The sequence below is a fragment of the Nerophis lumbriciformis genome, linkage group LG04 (assembly GCF_033978685.3).
Source record: "Nerophis lumbriciformis linkage group LG04, RoL_Nlum_v2.1, whole genome shotgun sequence".
NCBI lineage: Eukaryota > Metazoa > Chordata > Actinopteri > Syngnathiformes > Syngnathidae > Nerophis > Nerophis lumbriciformis.
In genome coordinates, this window is record NC_084551.2 from 53,967,046 (window position 1) to 53,993,948 (window position 26,903).

General features: G+C 39.6%; 18 non-coding genes across 18 annotated transcripts; 10 read left to right on the forward strand and 8 right to left on the reverse strand.

Annotated features, from left to right (window-relative positions):
• Positions 1-2: 2 nt before the first annotated feature.
• Positions 3-74, reverse strand: trnaq-cug (transfer RNA glutamine (anticodon CUG)). The gene has a single exon. It is a non-coding gene; the product is annotated as a tRNA-Gln (tRNA).
• A 1,898-nt stretch (positions 75-1,972) lies between these two features.
• Positions 1,973-2,044, reverse strand: trnaq-uug (transfer RNA glutamine (anticodon UUG)). The gene has a single exon. It is a non-coding gene; the product is annotated as a tRNA-Gln (tRNA).
• Positions 2,045-2,233: 189 nt separating this feature from the next.
• trnap-cgg (transfer RNA proline (anticodon CGG)) lies at positions 2,234-2,305 on the forward strand. Its single transcript has one exon. It is a non-coding gene; the product is annotated as a tRNA-Pro (tRNA).
• Positions 2,306-2,872: 567 nt separating this feature from the next.
• Positions 2,873-2,944, forward strand: trnaq-cug (transfer RNA glutamine (anticodon CUG)). The gene has a single exon. It is a non-coding gene; the product is annotated as a tRNA-Gln (tRNA).
• Positions 2,945-3,351: 407 nt separating this feature from the next.
• trnaq-cug (transfer RNA glutamine (anticodon CUG)) lies at positions 3,352-3,423 on the reverse strand. Its single transcript has one exon. It is a non-coding gene; the product is annotated as a tRNA-Gln (tRNA).
• Positions 3,424-3,742: 319 nt separating this feature from the next.
• On the forward strand, positions 3,743-3,814 carry trnaq-cug (transfer RNA glutamine (anticodon CUG)). Its single transcript has one exon. It is a non-coding gene; the product is annotated as a tRNA-Gln (tRNA).
• Positions 3,815-4,135: 321 nt separating this feature from the next.
• trnaq-uug (transfer RNA glutamine (anticodon UUG)) lies at positions 4,136-4,207 on the reverse strand. The gene has a single exon. It is a non-coding gene; the product is annotated as a tRNA-Gln (tRNA).
• A 625-nt stretch (positions 4,208-4,832) lies between these two features.
• Positions 4,833-4,904, forward strand: trnaq-uug (transfer RNA glutamine (anticodon UUG)). The gene has a single exon. It is a non-coding gene; the product is annotated as a tRNA-Gln (tRNA).
• A 305-nt stretch (positions 4,905-5,209) lies between these two features.
• trnaq-cug (transfer RNA glutamine (anticodon CUG)) lies at positions 5,210-5,281 on the reverse strand. The gene has a single exon. It is a non-coding gene; the product is annotated as a tRNA-Gln (tRNA).
• Positions 5,282-7,735: 2,454 nt separating this feature from the next.
• On the forward strand, positions 7,736-7,807 carry trnaq-cug (transfer RNA glutamine (anticodon CUG)). Its single transcript has one exon. It is a non-coding gene; the product is annotated as a tRNA-Gln (tRNA).
• Positions 7,808-18,443: 10,636 nt separating this feature from the next.
• trnaq-cug (transfer RNA glutamine (anticodon CUG)) lies at positions 18,444-18,515 on the forward strand. The gene has a single exon. It is a non-coding gene; the product is annotated as a tRNA-Gln (tRNA).
• Positions 18,516-23,304: 4,789 nt separating this feature from the next.
• Positions 23,305-23,376, forward strand: trnaq-cug (transfer RNA glutamine (anticodon CUG)). Its single transcript has one exon. It is a non-coding gene; the product is annotated as a tRNA-Gln (tRNA).
• Positions 23,377-23,709: 333 nt separating this feature from the next.
• Positions 23,710-23,781, reverse strand: trnaq-cug (transfer RNA glutamine (anticodon CUG)). Its single transcript has one exon. It is a non-coding gene; the product is annotated as a tRNA-Gln (tRNA).
• Positions 23,782-24,101: 320 nt separating this feature from the next.
• Positions 24,102-24,173, forward strand: trnaq-cug (transfer RNA glutamine (anticodon CUG)). The gene has a single exon. It is a non-coding gene; the product is annotated as a tRNA-Gln (tRNA).
• Positions 24,174-24,569: 396 nt separating this feature from the next.
• On the reverse strand, positions 24,570-24,641 carry trnae-uuc (transfer RNA glutamic acid (anticodon UUC)). The gene has a single exon. It is a non-coding gene; the product is annotated as a tRNA-Glu (tRNA).
• Positions 24,642-25,414: 773 nt separating this feature from the next.
• trnaq-cug (transfer RNA glutamine (anticodon CUG)) lies at positions 25,415-25,486 on the forward strand. The gene has a single exon. It is a non-coding gene; the product is annotated as a tRNA-Gln (tRNA).
• A 660-nt stretch (positions 25,487-26,146) lies between these two features.
• trnaq-uug (transfer RNA glutamine (anticodon UUG)) lies at positions 26,147-26,218 on the reverse strand. The gene has a single exon. It is a non-coding gene; the product is annotated as a tRNA-Gln (tRNA).
• A 183-nt stretch (positions 26,219-26,401) lies between these two features.
• trnap-cgg (transfer RNA proline (anticodon CGG)) lies at positions 26,402-26,473 on the forward strand. The gene has a single exon. It is a non-coding gene; the product is annotated as a tRNA-Pro (tRNA).
• The last annotated feature ends 430 nt before the right edge of the window (positions 26,474-26,903 follow it).

The following is a 26,903-nucleotide window of genomic DNA, read 5'->3' on the forward strand; positions in this document are numbered from 1 at the left end:
GTTGGTTCCACCAAGACTTGAACTTGGATCACTGGATTCAGAGTCCAGAGTGCTAACCATTACACCATGGAACCTGTAAATGTACATGTAAAACAATGTCATCCTACAGTACACAGTACTTGATTACATTTGATAGATTGTCATTGATCCCTTGAGTGTGTGATGTCAAAATAAAGGAGATACAAGTTTAAAATCAAGGTAAGAGTAAAAAATGGATGTGTGTACGAGGTAAAAAGTAGTGACTGAAAACAGGACTTAAAGACTTCGGCGTTTGTCCAGGATTTCAACACAGGGCGTCTCTCACCCTGCGCGAGAATCCTATGACGAGAACAAAAAGCCTTTTTAACAAAACTCATGCAATCTGAGATTTTAATAGGGGACTGAATTTAAATCTTGGTTACCTTATTGCACTTTTAACACATATTTAGATTCACTGACATGTTCATACATAGATGAACTAAGAGTTACCAGCTCAGTCCTAGAACAAACTGTGGTCATACATTTAGGTAACACTGTTACTGATCCCTTGAGTGGTTGTTGTTTGAAAACATTGTTAAAATCAAGTCTAAAGTCACAAATATAACAACAACTGTGTGTACGAGGAAGAAAGTCATGATTAAAAATAGGACTTAAAAACATGAGGGCTTCTCCGGGAATTGAACCCGGGACCTCTTGCACCCGAAGCGAGAATCATACGACTAGACCAACAAGCCCTGTTTTCAACTTTTCCCAAATAATCTCATGAAATGTGAAATTAGGGTACACAATCTGATATTTTGTGGTAAACTTTTATCCAACATTTTAATTTACTACCATTTTCATGAAAAAATGTCAAACTAAATCTGTTATATCCAATCAAGTACTCTTTACTGCAGGATCATTTTGAGTTATATACAGGTTCCATGGTGTAATGGTTAGCACTCTGGACTCTGAATCCAGTGATCCAAGTCTTGGTGGAACCAACTTGCACTGTTAAAGTGGCGATCTGATCAGTAATACCACTGTAATTAGTTTGATAGATTTTTATGGATCCCTTAAATGTGTGATGTCTGAAAAAATGTTCAAAATCAAGTCTAAGGTCACAAATGTAACAACAACTGTGTGTACGAGGGAAATATTTGATTAAATATAGCACCCGAAGTGAGAATCATACGACTAGACCAACAAGCCCTGTAAAATAATGTGGCAAACATCTTTAAAAAATAAAATATTTTAATGGACGACACTATTTGAAACTGTGCTTTTAACACATATTTTGATTGACTACCATTTTCATGCATAAATAAACTGAGGGTTTACGACCTCAGTCCTAGAACAAATAGAGCTCGTAAGTTGAGACACAACTGTATTTATTTCAGATATTTTTATTGATCTCTTGTGAAATCAAGTTTAAAATTACACATATAAAGAAATAGTTTCTTGTCCATTTCCAGATTGTGTCCCTTATATGTTTATGAGTCATGTTTTTATTCCTAACTTTTTCCCTTTTACACACAGTTGTCTTTATATGTGTGATTTTAAACTTGATTTTAAACTTTTCCCTTAATATTCCATACATCACACACTCAAGAGATCAATAAAAATATGTTAAATAAATACAGTTGTGTCTCAACTTACGAGCTCTATTTGTTCTAGGACTGAGGTCGTAAACCCTCAGTTTATTTATGCATGAAAATGGTAGTCAATCAAAATATGTGTTAAAAGCACAGTTTTAAATAGTGTCGTCCATTAAAATATTTTATTTTTTAAAGATGTTTGCCACATTATTTTACAAGGCTTGTTGGTCTAGTCGAATGATTCTCACTTGGGGTGCTATATTCAATCAAATATTGTCCTCGTACACACAGTTGTTGTTACATTTGTGACTTTAGACTTGATTTTGAACATTTTATGAGACGTCACACATTTAAGGGATCCATAAAATTCAATCAATCAGTATTACTGAACATTTTACCACTTCAATAGTGCAAGTTGGTTCCACCAAGACTTGAACTTGGATCACTGGATTCAAAGTCCAGAGTGCTAACCATTACACCATGGAACCTGTATATAACTCAAAATAATCCTACAGTAAAGAGTACTTGATTGGATATAACTGATTTAGTTTGACATTTTTTCATGAAAATGGTAGTACCGGTAAATTAAAATGTTGGTTGAAAGTTTACCACAAAATATCAGATTGTGTCCCCTAATTTCACATTTCATGAGATTAGTTGGGCAAAGTTGATCGCAGGGCTTGTTGGTCTAGTCGTATGATTCTCGCTTCGGGTGCGAGAGGTCCCGGGTTCAAATCCCGGACAAGCCCTCATGTTTATAAGTCCTATTTTTAATCATAACTTTCTTCCTCGTACACACAGTTGTTGTTACATTTGTGACTTTAGACTTGATTTTAACAATGTTTTCAAACAACAACCACTCAAGGGATCAGTAACAGTGTTACCTAAATGTATGACCACAGTTTGTTCTAGGACTGAGCTGGTAACTCTTAGTTCATCTATGTATGAACATGTCAGTGAATCTAAATATGTGTTACAAGTGCAATAAGGTAACCAAGATTTAAATTCAGTCTCCTATTAAAATCTCAGATTGCATGAGTTTTGTTGGAAAGGTTTTTTGTTCTCGTCATAGGATTCTCGCGCAGTGTGAGAGACGCCCTGTCTTGAAATGCTGGACAAATCCCGAAGTCTTTAAGTCCTGTTTTCAGTCACTACTTTTTACCTCGCACACACATCCATTTTTTACTCTTAACTTGACTTTAAACTTGTATCTCCTTTATTTTGACATCACACACTCAAGGGATCAATGACAATCTATCAAATGAAATCAAGTACTGTGTACTGTAGGATCACATTGTTTTACATGTACATTTACAGGTTCCATGGTGTAATGGTTAGCACTCTGGACTCTGAATCCAGTGATCCAAGTTCAAGTCTTGGTGGAACTAACCGACAGTAAGCAAATTGTTACGTACTTTGGTACATTTTTATGGATCCCATGTGTAAGTGATGTCAATAAAAAATGATCAAAATCAAGTCAAAAGTCACAAATGTAACAACAACTGTGTGTATGAGGGAAAAAGTTATTATTGAAAAAAAGGACTTGTAAACAAAAGAGCTTGAATCCAGGGTCCCTCACACAATGTTAGAATCACACTATTAAACCAAAAAGCTCTGAAAAACAAAGTGCCAAAAATCTTTAAAAAAAAACAAAACCAAAACAAAACATCTTTTACAAAGACACAATCTGAAAATGCACTTTTAACACATATCCACATTTAATACGCTTTCTTTTTCATGCAAAAAACATTAAATGGAGGATGTACTGGACACTAATCACTCTAAAGTAACAAGTCGGTTCCACCAAGACTTGAACTTGCATCACTGGATTCAGAGTCCAGAGTGCTAACCATTACACCATGGAACCTGTAATTTGTTTTAAATGATGGATTAAAGATTGTGTCCCTATTAAAATCTCACATTTTATAAGATTTGTTTGGCAATCATGTTGCAGAGTTTGTTGGTCTTGGACAAGTCCTTGTGTTAAAATTATAATTCCTGTTTCCAGTCATGACTTTTCCCCTCGTACACACAGTCACAAGTCTTGTCTTTTTTACTTTAGACTTGATTTAAACGTTTCCCTCCATTTTCCTGACAACTTACACTCAAGGTGTCAATGACAATCTATTATATGTCATCAAGTACTGTGTACTGTAGGATCACATTGTTTTACATGTACATTTACAGGTTCCATGGTGTAATGGTTAGCACTCTGGACTCTGAATCCAGTGATCCAAGTTCAAGTCTTGGTGGAACCAACTTGCAGCATAAAAGTGATCTTTGAAGGTTATTTTCTTGAACTACCTTTAAATGTTTTAAAAGTACAGTTTCAGATTGTGTGTCCTATTAAAATATGTTTTGTTTAATTTTTTTAAAGATTTTTGCCACATGGTTTTTAGTCTAATTGTATGATTCTCATTTTGTGTGTGAGGGATCTTGGATTCTATTGCCGGAAAAGTCCTCATGTTTATAAGTCCTATTTTCAATCATGTTTTTTTCCCTTGTACACACAGTTGTTTTTTGATTGACATCACACACTCCATAAGAGTGTATCAAATCAAAATTATGAAAATGGAAGTTGGTTCCACCAAGACTTGAACTTGGATCACTGGATTCAAAGTCCAGAGTGCTAACCATTACACCATGGAACCTGTATATACACATGTAAAAGTGTTGATATGCAACATAAACTTGAGTGTAAGTTGTCAGGAAAATGGAGGGAAATGTTTAAATGAAGTGTAAAGTAAAAAAAGACAAGACTTGTGACTGTGTGTACGAGGGGAAAAGTCATGACTGAAAACAATAATTATAATTTTAACAAAAGGACTTGTCCAAGACCAACAAACCCTGCAACATGATTACCCAACAAATCTCAAATAAAATGTGAGCTTTTAAATTAATTTAAATTTAAATTCACTACCATCTTCATGCACAAATGAAATAAGGGTTTACAAGATCAGTCTTAGAACAAATAGAGCTCGTAAATTAAGAAACAACTGTATTTGATTTTGTAGATTTCCATTGATCCCTTGATTATGTGCCCTCTGGAAAAGTGAGATAAAAGTTTAAAACCAAGTCTAAAGTCACAAATGTAACAACAAGTGTGTGTACGAGGGACAGATCCATGATTGAAAACAGGACTTAGGCCGTGAAATTTTGTGGTAAACTTTTAACCAACATTTTAATTTACTACCATTTCCATGAAAAAATGTCAAACAAAATCTGTTATATCCAATAAAGTACTCTTTACTGCAGGATCATTTGGACTGATGTACAGGTTCCATGGTGTAATGGTTAGCACTCTGGACTTTGAATCCAGTGATCCAAGTTCAAGTCTTGGTGGAACCAACTTGCACTATTGAAGAGGTAATTTATTCAACAATACCACTGTTATTAGTTTGACATATTTTAATGGATCCCTTGAGTGTGTGATGTCTGAAAAAATTGTCAAAATCAATTCTAAAGTAACAAATGTAACAACAACTGTGTGGACAAAGGAATAATGTGTGACTAAAAACAGGACTTTTAAACATATAAGGAGCACAACTTGAAACTGGACTACAACATTTTACTTTTAGGCAAAATTAAGATTCACTTATTTTTTCTTGCAGAAAACTTAAGTAAAGGTCATACTGAACACTAATGTGACAATAAGGTTCCACCAAGACTTGAACTTGGATCACTGGATTCAGAGTCCAGAGTACTAACCATTACACCATGGAACCTGTAAATGTACATGTAAAACAATGTGATCCTACAGTACACAGTACTTGATTTCATTTGATAGATTGTCATTGATCCCTTGAGTGTGTGATGTCAAAATAAAGGAGATACAAGTTTAAAGTCAAGTTAAGAGTAAAAAATGGATGTGTGTACGAGGTAAAAAGTAGTGACTGAAAACAGGACTTAAAGACTTCGGCGTTTGTCCAGGATTTCAACCCAGGGCGTCTCTCACCCTGCGCGAGAATCCTATAACGAGAACAAAAAGACTTTCCAACAAAACTCATGCAATCTGAGATTTTAATAGGGGACTGAATTTAAATATTGGTTACCTATTGCACTTTTAACACATATTTAGATTCACTGACATGTTCATACATAGATGAACTAAGAGTTACCAGCTCAGTCCTAGAACAAACTGTGGTCATACATTTAGGTAACACTGTTACTGATCCCTTGAGTGGTTGTTGTTTGAAAACATTGTTAAAATCAAGTCTAAAGTCACAAATGTAACAACAACTGTGTGTAAAAGGAAGAAAGTTATGATTAAAAATAGGACTTATAAACATGAGGGATTGTCCGGGAATTGAACGCGGGACCTCTCACACCCGAAGCGAGAATCATACGACTAGACCAACAAGCCCTGCTTTCAACTTTGCCCAACTAATCTCATGAAATGTGAAATTAGGGGACACAATCTGAAATTTTGTGGTAAACTTTTAACCAACATTTTAATTTACTACTATTTTCATGAAAAAATGTCAAACTAAATCTGTTATATCCAATCAAGTACTCTTTACTGCTCTTTGTCTGTCAGATTCAGGAGGAACAGTGTGGTTTTCGTCCTGGTCGTGGAACTGTGGACCAGCTCTATACACTCGGCAGGGTCCTTGAGGGTGCATGGGAGTTTGCCCAACCAGTCTACATGTGCTTTGTGGACTTGGAGAAGGCATTCGACCGTGTACCCCGGGAAGTCCTGTGGGGAGTGCTCAGAGAGTAAGGGCTAACGGACTGTCTTATTGTGGCAGTTCGCTCCCTGTATAATCAGTGCCAGAGCTTGGTCCGCATTGCCGGTAGTAAGTCGGACACGTTTCCAGTGAGGGTTGGACTCCGCCAAGGCTGCCCTTTGTCACCGATTCTGTTCATTACCTTTATGGACAGAATTTCTAGGCGCAGTCAGGGCGTTGAGGGGATCTGGTTTGGTGGCTGCAGGATTAGGTCACTGCTATTTGCAGATGATGTGGTCCTGATGGCTTCCTCCGGCCAAGATCTTCAGCTCTCACTCGGTTCGCAGCCGAGTGTGAAGCGACTGGGATGGGAATCAGCACCTCCAAGTCCGAGTCCATGGTTCTCTCCCGGAAAAGGGTGGAGTGCCATCTCCGGGTTGGGGAGGAGATCTTGCCCCAAGTGGAGGAGTTCAAGTACCTCGGAGTCTTGTTCACGAGTGGGGGAAGAGTGGATCGTGAGATCGACAGGCGGATCGGTGCGGCGTCTTCAGTAATGCGGACGCTGTATCGATCTGTTGTGGTGAAGAAGGAGCTGAGCCGGAAGGCAAAGCTCTCGATTTACCGGTCGATCTACGTTCCCATCCTCACCTATGGTCATGAGCTTTGGGTCATGACCGAAAGGACAAGATCACGGGTACAAGCGGCCGAAATGAGTTTCCTCCGCCGAGTGGCGGGGCTCTCCCTTAGAGATAGGGTGAGAAGCTCTGTCATTCGGGGGGAGCTCAAAGTAAAGCCGCTGCTCCTCCACATCGAGAGGAGCCAGATGAGGTGGTTGGGGCATCTGGTCAGGATGCCACCCGAACGCCTCCCTAGGAAGGTGTTTCGGGCACGTCCGACCGGTAGGAGGCCACGGGGAAGACCCAGGACACGCTGGGAAGACTATCTCTCCCGGCTGGCCTGGGAACGCCTCGGGATCCCCCGGGAGGAGCTGGACGAAGTGGCTGGGGAGAGGGAAGTCTGGGCTTCCCTGTTTAAGCTGCTGCCCCCGCTTCCCGACCTCGGATAAGCGGAAGAAGATGGATGGATGGATGGATACTCTTTACTGCAGGATCATTTGGAGGTATATACAGGTTCCATGGTGTAATGGTTAGCACTCTGGACTTTAAATGATAAATGATAAATGGGTTGTACTTGTATAGCGCTTTTCTACCTTCAAGGTACTCAAAGCGCTTTGACACTACTTCCAGATTTACCCATTCACACACACATTCACACACTGATGGAGGGAGCTGCCATGCAAGGCGCTACCAGCACCCATCAGGAGCAAGGGTGAAGTGTCTTGCTCAGGACACAACGGACATGACGAGGTTGGTACTAGGTGGGGATTGAACCAGGGACCCTCGGGTCCCGCACGGCCACTCTTCCACTGCGCCACGGGATCAATGACAATCTATCAAATTTCATCAAGTACTGTGTACTGTAGGATCACATTGTTTTACATGTACATTTACAGGTTCCATGGTGTAATGGTTAGCACTCTGGACTCTGAATCCAGTGATCCAAGTTCAAGTCTTGGTGGAACCTTCTTGTAACATTAGAGTGATTAGTGTTTAGTATTACCTCCATTTTATTAGTGGTTACATGAAAAATGCAAATAAATTACATTTCTGTGAAAAATAGTTTCTTGTCCATTTTCAGATTGTGTCCCTTATATGTTTATGAGTCATGTTTTTATTCCTAACTTTTTCCCTTTTACACACAGTTGTCTTTATATGTGTGATTTTAAACTTGATTTTAAACTTTTCCCTTAATATTCCATACATCACACACTCAAGACATCAATAAAAATATCTGAAATAAATACAGTTGTGTCTCAACTTACGAGCTCTATTTGTTCTAGGACTGAGGTCGTAAACCCTCAGTTTATTTATGCATGCAAATGGTAGTCAATCAAAATGTGTTAAAAGCACAATTTCAAATAGTGTCATCTATTAAAATATTTTATTTTATTTTTTAAAGATGTTTGCCACATTATTTTACAAGGCTTGTTGGTCTAGTCGTATGATTCTCACTTCGGGTGCTATATTCAATCAAATATTTCCCTCGTACACACAGTTGTTGTTACATTTGTGACTTTAGACTTGATTTTGAACATTTTTTCAGACATCACACATTTGAAGGATCCATAAAAATCAATCAAATCAAAAAAATTTCAGCATTACTGAACATTTTACCACTTCAATAGTGCAAGTTGGTTCCACCAAGACTTGAACTTGGCTCACTGGATTCAAAGTCAAGAGTGCTAACCATTTATATACATGGAACCTGTATATAACTCAAAATAATCCTGCAGTAAAGAGTACTTGATTGGATATAACAGTTTTAGTTTGACAATTTTTCATGAAAATGGTAGTAAATTAAAATGTTGGTTAAAAGTTTACCACAAAATGTCATGTTGTGTACCCTAATTTCACATTTCATGAGATTAGTTGGGCAAAGCTGAAAACAGGGCTTGTTGGTCTAGTCGTATGAGGCTTTGTACCGAGGATGTCGTTGTGGCTTGTGCAGCCCTTTGAGACACTTGTGATTTAGGGCTATATAAATAAACATTGGTTGATTGATTGATTGATGATTCTCGCTTCGGGTGCCAGAGATCACGGGTTCAATTCCCGGACAGGCCCTCATGTTTATAAGTCCTACTCTGTAGACACATAGAATCATCATACTGCTGTGATTATATGCATCAAGTGTTCATTCAAGGCTAAGGCCAAATATCGAGATATTTATCGTGTATCGCAATATGGCCTTAAAATATCCCAATATCGGGTGGGGTGGGTGGTTCCCGTGGCCCTGTGCCTGGGTGGTCCTGCGGCGGCCGGTTTGGGTGGGGTGGCCGGGGGCTGGCCTCGCCGCGCTCTCCGGGGGTGGGGGGTGGGCTCGTGGGGGCCCGGTTGCCGGTGGGGCGGGGGCGGTCTTCCCGTCCGGTTGCGGGGAGTCTCTGGGTCCCTCGGGCGGGGCGTCTCGCCTTTCTGCCCGTGTGGGGTGTGGTCTCTCGCTGGCTTGGGGTCTGGCTGTGCCCTGCTTTTCTCGTGCCCTGTCCTCTGCCGGGTGCGTCTGTCTGCGGCCTGCTGCTGGCCCTTGTGGGCGGTACGGTGGGTCGGGCTCTGGGGTTCCTGTCGCTGGCCGGCTTGGCTGCGTGGGGGCGGTGGTCCCTGGTTCCCTGGGCACCACGCCTCCTGTTTGTGGGTTGGGCTCTCGGGGGTGATGGGGCCGTGCTCTGGCTCCCACGCACTCTGGGAGTCGAATGTATTGTACATGCAAATTCACATATGCTCACATACGTACATAGGTACCTACGCTCCCACATACATACACAAATACAGTACATATTTACCTACCTAATGTTCGTACATCCACACGCACATTCAATATACAAACATACACATACACATACTGTACATATACATTCACTGTACAAACACATATACACATTCTGTACATATACAAGTACATATGCATACTTACACTCATGCACATAATCACGTTTCATCAAACATATATTAACGTTGTTGCCCTAGGGTAAACTGGGTGTAACACATGGCACACTGACAAAGCTTAACCTATTGTGACTATAACAATCTACAAGGTTAATGTAGGTTGCTTCTCTTTCTCCCCCTCCATTTTTCTGCATTCTTTCGTATCTCAAGCTATCATTACGTATATGTATTGTTGCATTTAAACAACTGTATTGTTGATAATAAAGGTAAATTATTGGTATTGTTCATTATCAATAGCGCTATTTCTATTGGTATTTGTATTGATCCATTTGTAGTGTAATAATGCTCATTGTCATTTCTGTATTATTTTTTATTTTTCGCTAACTGCTTATTTGCTATTACTTTTACCATCATATTTGCACATGTCATATTTGCTGATGTTGCTCTATTGTTGTTGTTGTTGTTGTTTGCTGTTGTTGTTTTTGTCTCTCTGTCTAATCCCCCTCTTGTCCCCACAATTTCCCCCTCTGTCTTCTTTTTTTTTCTCTTTCTATCCCCTCCTGCTCCGGCCCGGCTGCACTAAATGATAATATAAATACATTTAATAAAGTCAAATACAAATAAGGCAACAAGAGAAGTATCCTACACTTCTCTTTTGTAAAGTAAATCTGAACAGCCGACATGGGCATCTACATCAACTATATGATTTGCCTGAGAAGCTGGACAGGACATAAAAAAAAAAAAAAAAAAAAAAAAATATCCCAATATTAAAAAAAGGCCATATCGCCCAGCCCTAGTTCAATGATGCCATTTCTGTTTGTCATGTATAATTTTGTCTATTTTGTGTTTATCCTTGAATAAACAGGTCAGTTTCTTGTTACCAACCATTGTGTATTATTCAAACTCCCCTAATTCAGCTGGCTAGTTGTTATCAAGAGTACTAAAACCCTTTTCAACATGATTCTGACAACTAAGTAGGCTAAATAACTTTAAACTTTAATACATGCTCGGATAGGCCAGTATCGGTCAGTATCGGTATCGGATCGGAAGTGCAAAAACAACATCGGTATCGGATCGGAAGTGCAAAAACATCGGTATCGGATCGGAAGTGCAAAAACCTGGATCGGGACATCCCTACAAGGGATCAATGAAAATCTACAAAATCAAATACAGTTGTTTCTTAATTTACGAGCTCTATTTGTTCTAGGACTGATCTTGTAAACCCTTATTTCATTTGTGCATGAAGATGGTAGTGAATTTAAATTTTGGTTTTAAGATTATGTCCCCTATTAAACATTTGTTTAGCAATCCTGTTGCAGGGTTTGTTGGTCTTGGACAAGTCCTTGTGTTAAAATTATAAACTAATTTTTGCAGTTTCCATGGTGTAATGCTTAGCACTCTGGACTTTGACTCCAGGGATCCAAGTTCAAGTCTTGGTGGAACCTTCTTACAGTAAGTTGATATATTCGTATGGATCCCTTGAGTGTGTGATGTCTGAAAAAATGGTCAAAATCAATTCTAAAGTCACAAATGTAAAGATAACTGTGTGTACAGAGGAACAATTTGTGACTAAAAACAGGACTAATAAACATAAAAGGAGCACACTTTTAAACTACACTACAACATTGTACTTTTAGGCAAAATTAAGATCAGAATCAGAAATACTTTATTAATCCCTGAGGGGAAATTAAATTGCAATCATTTTTTCTTGCAAAAACCTTGCCAATGGAGGTCGTACTGAACACTAATCACTCTAACGCCGAAGTCTTTAAGTCCTGTTTTCAGTCACTACTTTTTACCTCGAACACACATCCATTTTTTACTCTTAACTTGATTTTAAACTTGTATCTCTTTTATTTTGACATCACACACTCAAGGGATCAATGACAATCTATCAAATGAAATCAAGTACTGTGTACTGTAGGATCACATTGTTTTACATGTACATTTACAGGTTCCATGGTGTAATGGTTAGCACTCTGGACTCTGAATCCAGTGATCTAAGTTCAAGCCTATTATTTCCTTGCAAATAAACTACAACATATATTAAAATGGATCAATCCCACTTTATTAGATAGTTTATAGTTAGAGATTGAACAATCACTTAGCCAGGAGATCCCAATTTCTAACTTGCCCTTTATTAGCCAAACTGCTTTAAAAGTATTAATATACGCACTACCTTAACAGCTTGGTGGGAGTTTTTGAAAATAACTGGGTCCCCGCTCACTCCATGCCAATTTACGCCTATTTGGAATAATCCTGATTTTCTTTTAAACAAGAAGCCATTGAACTTTCCAACATGGTATGATAAGGGAGTCGCATGCCTTGGGGATATCATCAATGCAAACAATTTTATCTCTTTTAAAAGTTTAATAACACAATATGCAATCAATCCTAATAAATTTCTAGAATATATACAAATCAAATCTGTAATCAGCGCAAGATTCAACAAAACAACATGGGAAAGTAATCCTACGACCGTTAAATTCTTCAAAACATCTGCCCCCAAAGCTTTATCCAAATTATATGCTCTCTTATCAAAAATAGATAACACAATAAGTATTCCAACTTCTAAATGGCACTCAGACGTATCAACAAGCTGTGACCCAGAATTCTGGAAACAAATGTGCCTCAATACTACTCGTTTGATTAAGAATCCAAATGTACGACTGATTCAGCTCAAAATACTTTACAGAATACATTACACCGGTCTAAGAATGTATAAAATGGGTTTAGCTGACTCTAACATCTGTGTACACTGCTAAGATAATAAGATAGATAATTACTTGCATTCAATGTGGTCCTGTGCTCCCGTGAGTTACTTTTGGCTTGGAGTGTGCGAGAACCTATCATTAGCGTTAGAGATTCCTATTCCCATCTCCCCCGCACTCTGCCTGTTGGGTGATCTCTCCGCAACTGATCTTGATATAAACAAAACATACCTCCTTATAAATGCGTTAGGCATCGCCAAGAAAACTATTCTCATAAATTGGAAATCAAAAAATAATTTATGTATAAACCTTTACAAAAACATTTTATTAGATTATGTAGTTATGGAAAGAATGTCTGCTGAATCAAAACAACAACTGACAGAATTCCGATCTCTTTCGGCACCGCTAATTAATTTTCTGACCTGACTCCCTTGGGGGCCGGGGCTGGGGCTCTGTCCCGGGGGTCTTGCTCCGTGGGTGGGGGGTCCTGGGTGCTGGGGGGGCCGGTGAAGTGTCCCGCCCAAGGACACAACGGCAGCGATTTTTGGATGGTAAGAGGCGGGGAGCGAACCTGCAACCCTCAGGTTTCTGGCACGGTTGCTCTACCCACTACGTCCAGTATATATATATATATGTGGGCTTATGTATATGTGTGTGGGTGTATTAATGTGTATATATGTGTGGATGTGTATGTGTATATGTATATGCATGCGTGTGTATATGCGTGTATGTGTATGTATATGTATATGCATATATGTATGTATACGTGTATGTGTGTATATATGTATGTGTATATGAATGTGTAGGTGTGTGCATGGGTGTGGATGTCCGGTGGCTCAATTGGCCTGGCTGTGGATGAGTTGGGGTAGGTGGGTTGGTGGCCTCGGTGGTAGCCGGGGGTGTGCGTTGTTGTGGTTTACGGGGTCGGTCGCTTTTTTGTTTTGGTTTCGGCGGCCGCGGGTGTTGCACTGCGGACGGGCGGTGGTGGTGATGGTTGCTGCGGTGATACCAGCGGTTGGCATCGCTGTGTTGGGTTGGAGTGGTTGGGGGACTGTGGCTGGTGTCTGTGCGCTTGTGGGGTTGTGGGGCTGGCTGGCGTTGGCTTCCCGGCTGGTTTGGGGGCTGGCGTGCGGACGGGATGCATTGGCTTCTTCCCCCGTTGGGGGGCTCCTTCCCCTGGCCGGGACTCGTATAGGCACGTTGCTGTGTGGATGGCCGGGATGCGGTGTTTGCATTGGGCGTGGGGGCTGTGCAGTTTTTCTGCGTTTGGTTGCCGGTATGGGCTCTGCAGGGTTGGGTTGGGGCGGGCGGGGACTGGCTTTGTTTGGCGGGGGGAGGGCTCGCGTGGCGTCACGTTAAAGTGGTCTGGTGTGGGTCACGGGCTGTGGCGGGGGGTGGCGGCCTCCTGGCCGTAGTTCCTGGTTGTCGGCCGCGTGGACTCGGGGGATGTCCGGGCCCTCTACTCCTCCTACTTATAGCGCACACAGTCACACATATATAGGACTTTGGGGATTGTCCTGCGGGGAGGCATGGCGGGGGGTTGAGGATGCCTCCAATGGGGCTCCAGTCCTCCTGTCTTGTCCCCTGCTCGTCCATCCCTCAATCTTAGCTGCATATTAGACACTTAGGATTTGGGGGGCTTGTCTTGGTTGGGACCCACCATGACCTTGATGTCCCCCAATTTTAATCGCATTATTAGTTCCCACAAGCATACATATCTCACTCACGCTACAGTACACACATCAATAGGGACTGGAGGTCGGCTGTAACGGCTGACCTCCTAATTTTAACTACACAGTAGACACCCTGGGGGCCTTGTACACATGCATGGGGGGATTGGGGTTCGGCGCACCCCTCATTGCCTCGTCGGCCGGCGGGGACTGCGGTCTGGTGGCCTGCCAGGCTTTTATTCATGTATTATTGTTATATTTTATTTTTATTTTTAATGTATTTATTATTTTTATTTTTATTATTTACTTATTTTTATTTTATTTTATTTTTAAAATTTGTATTTAAAAAAAAAATCGTATTATTTATTTGTGTGTGGCGTCGCGCGGGTCTCACTTCCTGTTGGGTGGGGTCCGTGCCCGTGTGGCCCGACCTTGCGCTGTGGGGTCTCTGTTGGTGACTTGATGTGGTGGCGGCGCAGCCCCCGTGTCTGGTCTGGATGCTGTGTCTCGGTTGTTTGGGCGGTGGTGTGTTTGTGCGGGTTTGGGTTGGGGTGGGGGGCCTTTTGTTGGGGGGGGGGGGTGTTGGTGTCTCTTGTTTGCGTGTTGGCGTTCGGGCTGACTGGCGGGCTGGCGCCGGCTGGTCTCCGTGGTCCTGGTGGCGTGTGGTTGCTGGTCGCAGTTTTTTTTGATCGCTTTGATTTGATTGGCTGGTGCTGGCTGTCTGGGGTTATTGCGGCTGCTGTTTCTGCTGCCATTTGTTTGTGGTGTGGGCGCCCGTGGCTGCTGGGTCTGGTGCAAGGGTGTGGCTGATGTTGTGACTGGTGGCAGCGCGCGCGCGTGATGGCTGTCGGGGCTGACGAACTGTGTATATGTATGTATATGTGTGTGTATGTATGTATGTATATATATGTGTATGTGTACATATGTATATGTATATGTATATATGTGTATGTGTGGGTATGTATACATGTATGTGTGTATGTGTATGTATATATGTATGTATGTATGTAAATTTCTGGGGGTACGCTCTGGGCCTGCCTGTCAGACGGGGGTCGACGCCTCAGGCTACTGCATCCGGACTGCGTGTCTGGAGCTCCTGGGTCCCGCTGTCCATCCCTTCCGGGTGCCCGTCTTGGTTGGGGCCTGTTGGGCCTAGTCCCTGCGTCTATTGTGGTAGCTTGGTGCTGCAAGGTATTCCGAGGTGCTGCGAGTCGGCCAGTTGCTGGGGTAGTGACCTTGTTTGTCAGCATGTCTGTGATCTTCTTTTAATTCTTTTTTTTAATTTATTTATTAATTTTTTTAAATATATTTTATTAATATTATTTTTTAATTTTTCCCCTCCCTCAGAGGGGGGGCTCGGCGGGGCGGTTGCTGGTTGTTCCATCTCCATCGTTGGGGTCCCTGCGGGTGGGGTGGGTGGTTCCCGTGGCCCTGTGCCTGGGTGGTCCTACGGCGGCCGATTTGGGTGGGGTGGCCGGGGGCTGGCCTCGCCGCGCTCCCCGGGGGTGGGCTCGTGGGGGCCCGGTTGCCGGTGGGGCGGGGGCGGTCTTCCCGTCCGGTTGCGGGGAGTCTCTGGGTCCCTCAGGCGGGGCGTCTCGCCTTTCTGCCCGTGTGGGGTGTGGTCTCTCGCTGGCTTGGGGTCTGGCTGTCCCCTGCTTTTCTCGTGCCCTGTCCTCTGCCGGGTGCGTCTGTCTGCGGCCTGCTGCTGGCCCTTGTGGGCGGTATGGTGGGCCGGGCTCTGGGGTTCCTGTCGCTGGCCGGCTTGGCTGCGTGGGGGCGGTGGTCCCTGGTTCCCTGGGCACCACGCCTACTGTTTGTGGGTTGGGCTCTCGGGGGTGATGGGGCCGTGCTCTGGCTCCCACGCACTCTGGGAGTCGAATGTATTGTACATGCAAATTCACATATGCTCACATACGTACATAGGTACCTACGCTCCCACATACATACACAAATACAGTACATATTTACCTACCTAATGTTCGTACATCCACACGCACATTCAATATACAAACATACACATACACATACTGTACATATACATTCACTGTACAAACACATACACATTCTGTACATATACATTCATTGTACAAACACATATACACATTCTGTACATATACAAGTACATATGCATACTTACACTCATGCACATAATCACGTTTCATCAAACATATATTAACGTTGTTGCCCTAGGGTAAACTGGGTGTAACACATGGCACACTGACAAAGCTTAAACTATTGTGACTATAACAATCTACAAGGTTACTGTAGGTTGCTTCTCTTTCTCCCCCTCCATTTTTCTGCATTCTTTCATATCTCAAGTTATCATTACGCATATGTATTGTTGCATTTAAACAACTGTATTGTTGATAATAAAGGTAAATTATTGGTATTGTTCATTATCAATAGCGCTATTTCTATTGGTATTTGTATTGATCCATTTGTAGTGTAATAATGCTCATTGTCATTTCTGTATTATTTTTTATTTTTCGCTAACTGCTTATTTGCTATTAATTTTACCATCATATTTGCACATGTCATATTTGCTGATGTTGCTCTATTGTTGTTGTTTTTGTTGTTTGCTGTTGTTGTTTTTGTCTCTCTGTCTAATCCCCCTCTTGTCCCCACAATTTCCCCCTCTGGCTTCTTTTTTTTTCTCTTTCTACCCCTCCTGCTCCGGCCCGGCTGCACTAAATGATAATATAAATACATTTAATAAAGTCAAATACAAATAAGGCAACAAGAGAAGTATCCTACACTTCTCTTTTGTAAAGTAAATCTGAACAGCCGACATGGGCATCTACATCAACTATATGATTTGCCTGAGAAGCTGGACAGGACACAAAAAAAATAAAATAAAATAAAATAAAATAAATAAATAAAGGAGATACAAGTTTAAAGTCAAGTTAAGAGTAAAAAATGGATGTGTGTACGAGGTAAAAAGTAGTGACTGAAAACAGGACTTAAAGACTTCGGCGTTTGTCCAGGATTTCAACACAGGGCGTCTCTCACCCTGCCGGAGAATCCTATGACGAGAACAAAAAGACTTTCCGACAAAACTCATGCAATCTGAGATTTTAATAGGGGACTGAATTTAAATCTTGGTTACCTTATTGCACTTTTAACACATATTTAGATTCACTGACATGTTCATACATAGATGAACTAAGAGTTACCAGCTCAGTCCTAGAACAAACTGTGGTCATACATTTAGGTAACACTGTTACTGATCCCTGCAATGAGGTGGCGACTTGTCCAGGGTGTACCCCGCCTTCCGCCCGATTGTAGCTGAGATAGGCTCCAGCGCCCCCGGCGACCCCAAAGGGAATAAGCGGTAGAAAATGGATGGATGGATGTTACTGATCCCTTGAGTGGTTGTTGTTTGAAAACATTGTTAAAATCAAGTCTAAAGTCACAAATGTAACAACAACTGTGTGTAGGAGGAAGAAAGTTAGACCAACAAGACTTGAACTTGGATCACTGGATTCAGAGTCCAGAGTGCTAACCATTACACCATGGAACCTGTATAGAACTCAAAATAATCCTGCAGTAAAGAGTACTTGATTGAATATAACAGATTTAGTTTGACATTTTTTCATTAAAATGGTAGTAAATTAAAATGTTGGTTAAAAGTTTACCACAAAATATCAGATTGTGTCCCCTAATTTCACATTTCATGAGATTAGTTGGGCAAAGCTGAAAGCAGGTCTTGTTGGTCTAGTCGTATGATTCTCGCTTCGGGTGCGAAAGGTCCCGGGTTCAATTACCGGACAATCCTTCATGTTTATAAGTCCTATTTTTAATCATAACTTTCTTCCTCGTACACACAGTTGTTGTTACATTTGTGACTTTAGACTTGATTTTAACAATGTTTTCAAACAACAACCACTCAAGGGATCAGTAACAGTGTTACCTAAATGTATGACCACAGTTTGTTCTAGGACTGAGCTGGTAACTCTTAGTTCATCTATGTATGAACATGTCAGTGAATCTAAATATGTGTTAAAAGTGCAATAAGGTAACCGAGATTTGAATTCAGTCCCCTATTAAAATCTCACATTTCATGAGTTTTGTCGGAAAGTCTTGCTCTTCTCGTTATAGGATTCTCGCGCAGGGTGAGAGAAGCCCTGGGTTCAAATCCTGGACAAATGCTAAAGTCTTTAAGTCCTGTTTTCAGTCACTACTTTTTACCTCGTACACACATCCATTTTTCACTCTAAATTAGATTTTAAACTGTTATCTCCTTTTTTCAGACATCACACACTCAAGGGATCAATGACAATCTATCAAATGAAATCAAGTACTGTGTACTGTAGGATCACATTGTTTTACATGTACATTTACAGGTTCCATGGTGTAATGGTTAGCACTCTGGACTCTGAATCCAGTGATCCAAGTTCAAGTCTTGGTGGAACCTTCTTGTAACATTAGTGTTCAGTACGACCTTTACTTAAAAGTTTTTTGCAAGAAAAAATGAGTGAATCTTAATTTTGCCTAAAAGTAAAATGTTGTAGTCCAGTTTCAAGTTCTGCTCCTTATATGTTTAAAAGTCCTGTTTTTAGTCACACATTATTCCTTTGTACACACAGTTGTCTTTACATCTGTGACTTTAGACTTGATTTTGACCATTTTTTCAGACATCACACACTCAAGGGATCCATAAAAATATATCAAACTAATTACAGTGGTATTGCTGAATAATTTGCCTCTTCAATAGTGCAAGTTGGTTCCACCAAGACTTGAACTTCACTGTAAAAACTGTTGCCTAGATCGAACTCAATAAAAATAAGGCAACATTTTCCAATCAATTTTTGTTAGTTTAGTCAATTGGTATTTTGAGTAAGTAGAACTTAATAATATGCATTTAGATTTATGCAAAAAGATTAAGTTGCGTTTACAGAAAAAGCCAAGAAATTGAGTAAAATCAATGTAAAAAACATCAGCATATTAAACACACAAGACTTAATTAAAATAAGTAACATTTAAATGAAAAAATAATTTTTGTACTCAATTTTATTAATTTTGACCAACTTACCCTTTCTTTGTTTTGAAAATGGAAACTGCTTAAAATAATTACTTAGAATAATAATAAAAAAATCAAGACATATCAAATTCCAACCTTTATTAAATCATTACCATATAAAAACAGTGGCAATGAGCTGGACAGTATGAACAGTCAACATCCATATTATACAAGAATGCATGACCTCAACTTTTTAAAGTGCTGTATAGAACACCTTCACAGTAGTTTTCTTTTTTTTAACCGTATACATATTAAAACATTTTCACAAGCCATATCCAAACCTGTCAATAAGCTGGACAGTATTAACAGTCAAGAACATCAGTATTTAGTGCATAAAAGAATGCATGACCTCAGCATCTCAAGTTTTACTTAGAACATTCACAGTACAGTTTCTTGCTAAAACAATTTAACATTAAGATTATCTGTACTTCTGTAACAATTTACAAGCAGAACACCTTCACTGTAGTGTCTTTCAGTGTGTATATTTTGAAACATTTTAACTTAAACAACTCACAGATCCCTCCTTCTGACCAGCTGGAGCTTCACAGTGGGGCAATTTAGTGTGTATAAAACATAAAAAAAACTTAATTTACACACCAGAAACGATGACCTGGAGCTTTGTATAAAACCTGAACAGGACAAACCGTTACAACATTCTGAAGAATTCCACTCAATGAACAATGTATAATGATTTTGAACAGACACAAGAAAATAGCTGTTCAAAAGTGCAAGCTGACAGTCATGGCTCACTGCCTAAGCTAGAAGCTTGTTTTTGAGAGTCATGAATTTGGGGGTTGGTTTTGGGCGCAGTGTGTCAAGTCCCACAAAAAGTCTTTGAAACACCTCAAATGTTTTGGAAAGTTTGGATGGATACTCAAGATTAAGTGCATACGTCAACCCCGGAAGTAGGCAGCATGCTTTGACCAGGTTTCCAAGATGAGTAAGGACTGGTACTCCCTCAATGATGATTCCTACTGCATTTGGCTCACGACAGATGTAGATGCTCATATTCTTCATTTCCAGGTCCTCATGAACAGCGGTCTCTGCAGTTCCCTTTGAGATACAAAAACAGTAATTAAAAAAACAAACATCTAATTTTATATTTACAGTAATATAAGTTGTATGATTTAATTCAGATAATGATTACTTTTGTGATGACCATTTTGAAAACTTTTGAATTCTAATTTGAGATCTTGCACATTAAACTTGGACAATAGATGCATTTCCAGCCACATGTTTCTTATTGGCATTTCTAATTTGCATATAAAAAACCTGAATAGAACAACCAGAAATTAAAACAAACAAACAAACAGTAATATGTTATATATATATATATATATATATATAGAGAGAGAGAGAGAGAGAGAGAGTTTGTTTAAGGGGAGTATTTTTTGTTTGCATTGTTTTTTTAGGGCAAACAGAAACACGAGACAGAAAGGCATCACTATGTGGTGCTATGCTTATTGGCTATCCTGGGGCTCTTGCCAACTAGCTGCATGCTCGACCTCCACCTGACAACTGCTGGTTCAGTCAGTTCACATAAAAGTAAACCCAATTAAGCTTGTACATCAGACTGATCCAAACCTGCTTTTAAACAATACTTACAGTAGTCAGAGATTAGCTCCTGTCCACTCTCTCCCACGTACTCTATGAGGCATCTCACATCACATCTCTCTTCTTCACTGCAGAGGCACTTGGGTCCTAGAGTTAAGAGAAGAATAATAAATAAATGAATTTTGTTGGCAATTTTACTCCAAATCTGTGATACCGTTATTAGAGCATGATTACAGATTCAGTTTAAACTTTTAAACCACTTTTAACCCACCTGTGTCAGTTCCATCAACAAGTTCTTGATGCGCTGCAGTCACTCCTCCTTTTGCACTGAAGAGCTCCAGGAGTTTTGGAGTGTACCTGTCCAGTTGTGACATAAATGTTGATTCCAGTGGAACAGCAGTGCACCTTCGGAACGCTTCATTAATCTGTAAGACAGCAAATGTTGACCATTACTGATATTAAGGGTATTAGTATACATTTTCAGGCAAAAAGTGAGTCTAGTACGTCATGTCCAAGTCACAATGGAAACTTGGTCAGGAAAAATAGAATGATAATAGAATAGAATAGAATAGAATAGAAGATATTCTACGAGTCGGTGGTGGCAGGCGCCTTCTTGTACGCCGTGGCCTGCTGGGGCAGCGGGCTGAGAGCGAGGGACGCAAACAGACTGGACAAGTTGGTAGAGACGGCCTGTAACGTGGTGGGAGTGGAGCTAGACTCTCTGGCGGTGGTGTCAGAGAGGAGAAGTCTAGCATCTTGACAGATGAGAGCAAAGGGATGTATAAGAGCATGGGCAACCTACATGAATGCAATGCAAGGAATGGCTGTGTCCAAAGGTCCCATGGTGCAGTCTGTAATGCTTTAAAATGTCACTTTTGGTTGGTACAACAGTGCTGCACAACTTACAGGGCCATCCCATCTGTCATTGGAGAGAGAGAACAAAAAAGACAAGTTATGGTTCATGTCTAACCTCTTGGATATATAAGCCTGATGAGAGCCCTTTATATCTGTTTTTTTTACACCCTAATATACTCATTTGCAGTATTTCCTCTAGATTTTTTTGTAGCCACGGTGGTCTAAGTTGGTAACCTAGCAACAGTAGGGGGTCTGGGGGCATGCCCCCACGGAAGAAAAATTTGAAAATGTACCCTTTAAATGGTGACTACTGATGAGATTTTTTGGGGGGGGGGGGGGGGGGGGGGGGGGTGTTGAGATTGAGACTTACACAATGAGTGTTATTCTTACAAGAGTAGCGTTTTGCCTAGGAGTGTTCATGGACAGCAAGTCTGAGGGGGCTTCAGATAGCTCTGTCAAGTGTACCTAGCTAGCTGCTAGCAACTTTGAATGCAAGCTAGTTAAGCAGCTTTAATGTGGCTGCTTATAAACTGAAGAATAAAATATTAAACTTCCACGCAAAGAAAACGCTAATTATAAACTTCACAGCTATAAACAATGTTTGGTTGAAGTTAATGAGCTGTTGGAGGTAAGAGCACATTCGAAATGGCGGTTGGCGGGAAAAGTAGTAAACTAAATATAACATTGAACCATGCTTTTGAAAATGTATACATTTAAATCCTGGCAAATACTGACTTCGAACAATATAAATTGTTACTTACATGAGTTCGGTAAAGTGTTTTCCTTGGGCTCCGTGAAGAAACGTGTCTGGGCTTGTTCTTCCACAGCTGCATGCAGGTGGGCGGGTCCTGACGTTTTAGGTCTGATATAAACCTTTGAACTGAGTTTTACTAAATCAATTTATGTTGGAAGTCCAATAAAATTAATTTTATCACATACAAAATTAAGTTACGAAAACATTCACACTTTTTACTTATAGATAACTCAAAAACTCTAAAAATAAAAATAAATTGATTTATTGGAATAAATCTACTTTTAAAAATAAAGTAGAATGGACAATACCACTGAAAGAGTTTTTACAGTGTTGGATCACTGGATTCAAAGTCCAGAGTGCTAACCATTACACCATGGAACCTGCATATGAGTCCTAATCATCCTGCAGTAAAGAGTACTTAATTGGATGTAAAATATTTTGTTTGACATGTTTTCATGAAAATGGTAGTAAATTAAAATGTTGGTTAAAAGTTTACCACAAAATTTCACGGCATAAGTCCTGTTTCCAATCATGGATCTGTCCCTCGTACACACACTTGTTGTTACATTTGTGACTTTAGACTTGGTTTTAAACTTTTATTTCACTTTTCCAGAGGGCACATAATCAAGGGATCAATGAAAATCTACAAAATCAAATACAGTTGTTTCTTAATTTACGAGCTCTATTTGTTCTAGGACTGATCTTGTAAACCTTTATTTCATTTGTGTATGAAGATGGTAGTGATTTTGAATTTTTGGTGTAAAGATTGTGTCCCCTATTAAAATCTCACATTTTATGAGATTTGTTGGGTAACCCTATTGCAGAGTTTGTTGGTCTTGGACAAGTCCTTGTGTTAAAATTATAATTATTGTTTTCAGTCATGACTTTCCCCCTCGTACACACAGTCACAAGTCTTGTCTTTTTTTACTTTACACTTCATTTAAACGTTTCCCTCCATTTTCCTGACAACTTACACTCAAGTTTATGTTGCATATCAACACTTTTACATATGTATGTACAGGTTCCATGGTGTAATGGTTAGCACTCTGGACTCTGAATCCAGTGATCCAAGTTCAAGTCTTGGTGGAACCAACTTCCAGTTTCATAATTTTGATTTGATACACTCTTATGGAGTGTGTGATGTCAATCAAAAAACAACTGTGTGTACGAGGGAAAAAAAACATGATTGAAAATAGGACTTATAAACATGAGGACTTTTCCGGCGATTGAATCCAGGGTCCCTCACACACAAAATGAGAATCATACAATTAGACTAAAAACCATGTGGCAAAAATCTTTTAAAAAAATTAAACAAAATATATTTTAATAGGACACACAATCTGAAACTGCACTTTTAAAACATTTAAATGAAAATTAAATGTGTTCATGCAAATATCCTTCAAATATCACTCTTATGCTGCAAGTTGGTTCCACCAAGACTTCAACTTGGATCACTGGATTCAGAGTCCAGAGTGCTAACCATTACACCATAGAACCTGTAAATGTACATGTAAAACAATGTGATCCTACAGTACACAGTACTTGATTTCATTTGATGGATTGTCATTGATCCCTTGAGTGTAAGTTGTCAGGAAAATGGAGGGAAACGTTTAAATGAAGTGTAAAGTAAAAAAGACAAGACTTGTGACTGTGTGTACGAGGGGAAAAGTCATGACTGAAAACAGGAATTATAATTTTAACACAAGGACTTGTCCAAGACCAACAAACTCTGCTACAAGATTGCCAAACAAATCTTATAAAATGTGAGATTTTAATAGGGAACACAATCTTTAATCGATAATTTGAAATATATTCCAGGTTCCATGGTGTAATGGTTAGCACTCTGGACTCTGAATCCAGTGATCCAAGTTCAAGTCTTGGTGGAACCAACTTGTAGCATTAGAGTGATTAGTGTCCAGTATCTCCTCCATTTAATGTCCTTAGCATGAAAAAGGGAGCGAATTAAATGTGGATGTGTGTTAAAAGTGCATTTTCAGATTGTGTCTTTTTAAAAGATGTTTTGTTTTCTTTTTAAGATTTTTGGCACTTTGTTTTTCAGAGCTTTTTGGTTTAATAGTGTGATTCTAAAATTGTGTGAGGGACCCTGGATTCAAGCTCTTATGTTTACAAGTCCTTTTTTTCAATAATAACTTTTTCCCTCATACACACAGTTGTTGTTACATTTGTGACTTTTGACTTGATTTTGATCATTTTTTATTGACATCACTCACACATGGGATCCATAAAAATGTACCAAAGTACGTAACAATTTGCTTACTGTCGGTTGGTTCCACCAAGACTTGGACTTGGATCTCTGGATTGAAAGACCAGAGTGCTAACCATTACACCATGGAACCTGCAAAAATCAGTTTATAATTTTAACACAAGGACTTGTCCAAGACCAACAAACCCTGCAACAGGATTGCTGAACAAATGTTTAATAGGGGACACAATCTTTAAACCAAAATATAAATTCACTACCATCTTCATGCACAAATGAAATAAAGGTTTACAAGATCAGTCCTAGAACAAATAGAGCTCGTAAATTAAGAAACAACTGTATTTGATTTTGTAGATTTTCATTGATCCCTTGATTATGTGCCCTCTGGAAAAGTGAGATAAAAGTTTAAAACCAAGTCTAAAGTCACAAATGTAACAACAAGTGTGTGTATGAGGGACAGATCCATGATTGAAAACAGGACTTATGAACATATAGGGGACACAATCTGAAACTGGGTTAAAATTATGCACTTTTCACCCAAATTTAGATTTGATGCCTTTTGCATGCATGAATTAATCAAAGGGCTTTCAAAATCTTAGTTGAAAGTGTAACATAATTTCAGATTGTGTCCCCTATTAAAATCTCACATTTGATGAGATTTGTTGGGTAATCATGTTGCAGGGTTTGTTGAACTTGGACGGGCACTTGTGTTTATAATTCTTGTTTTCAGTCATGACTTTTCCCCTCGTACACACAGTCACAAGTCTTGTCTTTTTTTACTTTACACTTCATTTAAACGTTTCCATCCATTTTCCTGACAACTTACACTCAAAGTGTCAATGACAATCTATCAAATGAAATCAAGTACTGTGTACTGTAGGATCACATTGTTTTACATGTACATTTACAGGTTCCATGGTGTAATGGTTAGCACTCTGGACTCTGAATCCTGTGATCCAAGTCCAAGTCTTGGTGGAACCAGCTTATAACATTTAGAGTGATTAGTGATACAGTACCACCTCCATTTGATTAGTGATTAAATGAAAAATGCAAATAAATTACATTTCTGTGAAAAATAGTTTCTTGTCCATTTTGAGATTGTGTCCCTTATATGTTTATGAGTCATGTTTTTATTCCTAACTTTTTCCCTTTTACACACAGTTGTCTTTATATGTGTGATTTTAAAATTGATTTTAAACTTTTCCCTTAATATTCCATACATCACACACTCAAGAGATCAATACAAATCTCTGAAATGAATACAGTTGTGTCTCAATTTACGAGCTCTATTTGTTCTAGGACTGAGGTCGTAAACCCTCAGTTTATTTATGCATGAAAATGGTAGTCAATTAAATTATGTGTTAAAAGCACAATTTCAAATAGTGTCGTCCATTAAAATATTTTATTTTTTAAAGATGTTTGCCACATTATTTTACAAGGCTTGTTGGTCTAGTCGTATGATTCTCACTTAGGGTGCTATATTCAATCAAATATTTCCCTCGTACACACAGTTGTTGTTACATTTGTGACTTTAGACTTGATTTTGAACATTTTATGAGACATCGCACATTTAAGGGATCCATGAAATTCAATCAAACCAAACATTATTACTGAACATTTTACCACTTCAATAGTGCAAGTTGGTTCCACCAAGACTTGAACTTGGATCACTGGATTCAAAGTCCAGAGTGCTAACCATTACACCATGGAACCTGAATAGAACTCAAAATAATACTGCAGTAAAGAGTACTTGATTTGATATAACATATTTAGTTTGACATTTTTTCATGAAAATGGTAGTAAATTAAAATGTTGGTTAAAAGTTTACCACAAAATATCAGATTGTGTCCCCTAATTTCACATTTCATGAGATTAGTTGGCCAAAGTTGAAAGCAGGGCTTGTTGGTCTAGTCGTATGATTCTCTCTTCGGGTGCGAGAGGTCCCGGGTTCAATTCCCGGACAAGTCATCATGTTAATACGTCCTATTTTTAATCACAACTTTCTTCCTCGTACACACAGTTGTTGTTACATTTGTGACTTTAGACTTGATTTTAACAATGTTTTCAAACAACAACCACTCAAGGGATCAGTAACAGTGTTACCTAAATGTATGACCACAGTTTGTTCTAGGACTGAGCTGGTAACTCTTAGTTCATCTATGTATGAACATGTCAGTGAATCTAAATATGTGTTAAAAGTGCAATAAGGTAACCAAGATTTAAATTCAGTCCCCTATTAAAATCTCAGATTGCATGACTTTGGTTGGAAAGGTTTTTTGTTCTCGTCATAGGATTCACGCGCAGGGTGAGAGACGCCCTGGGTTGAAATCCTGGACAAACGCCAAAGTCTTTAAGTCCTGTTTTCAGTCACTACTTTTTACCTCGTACACACATCCAT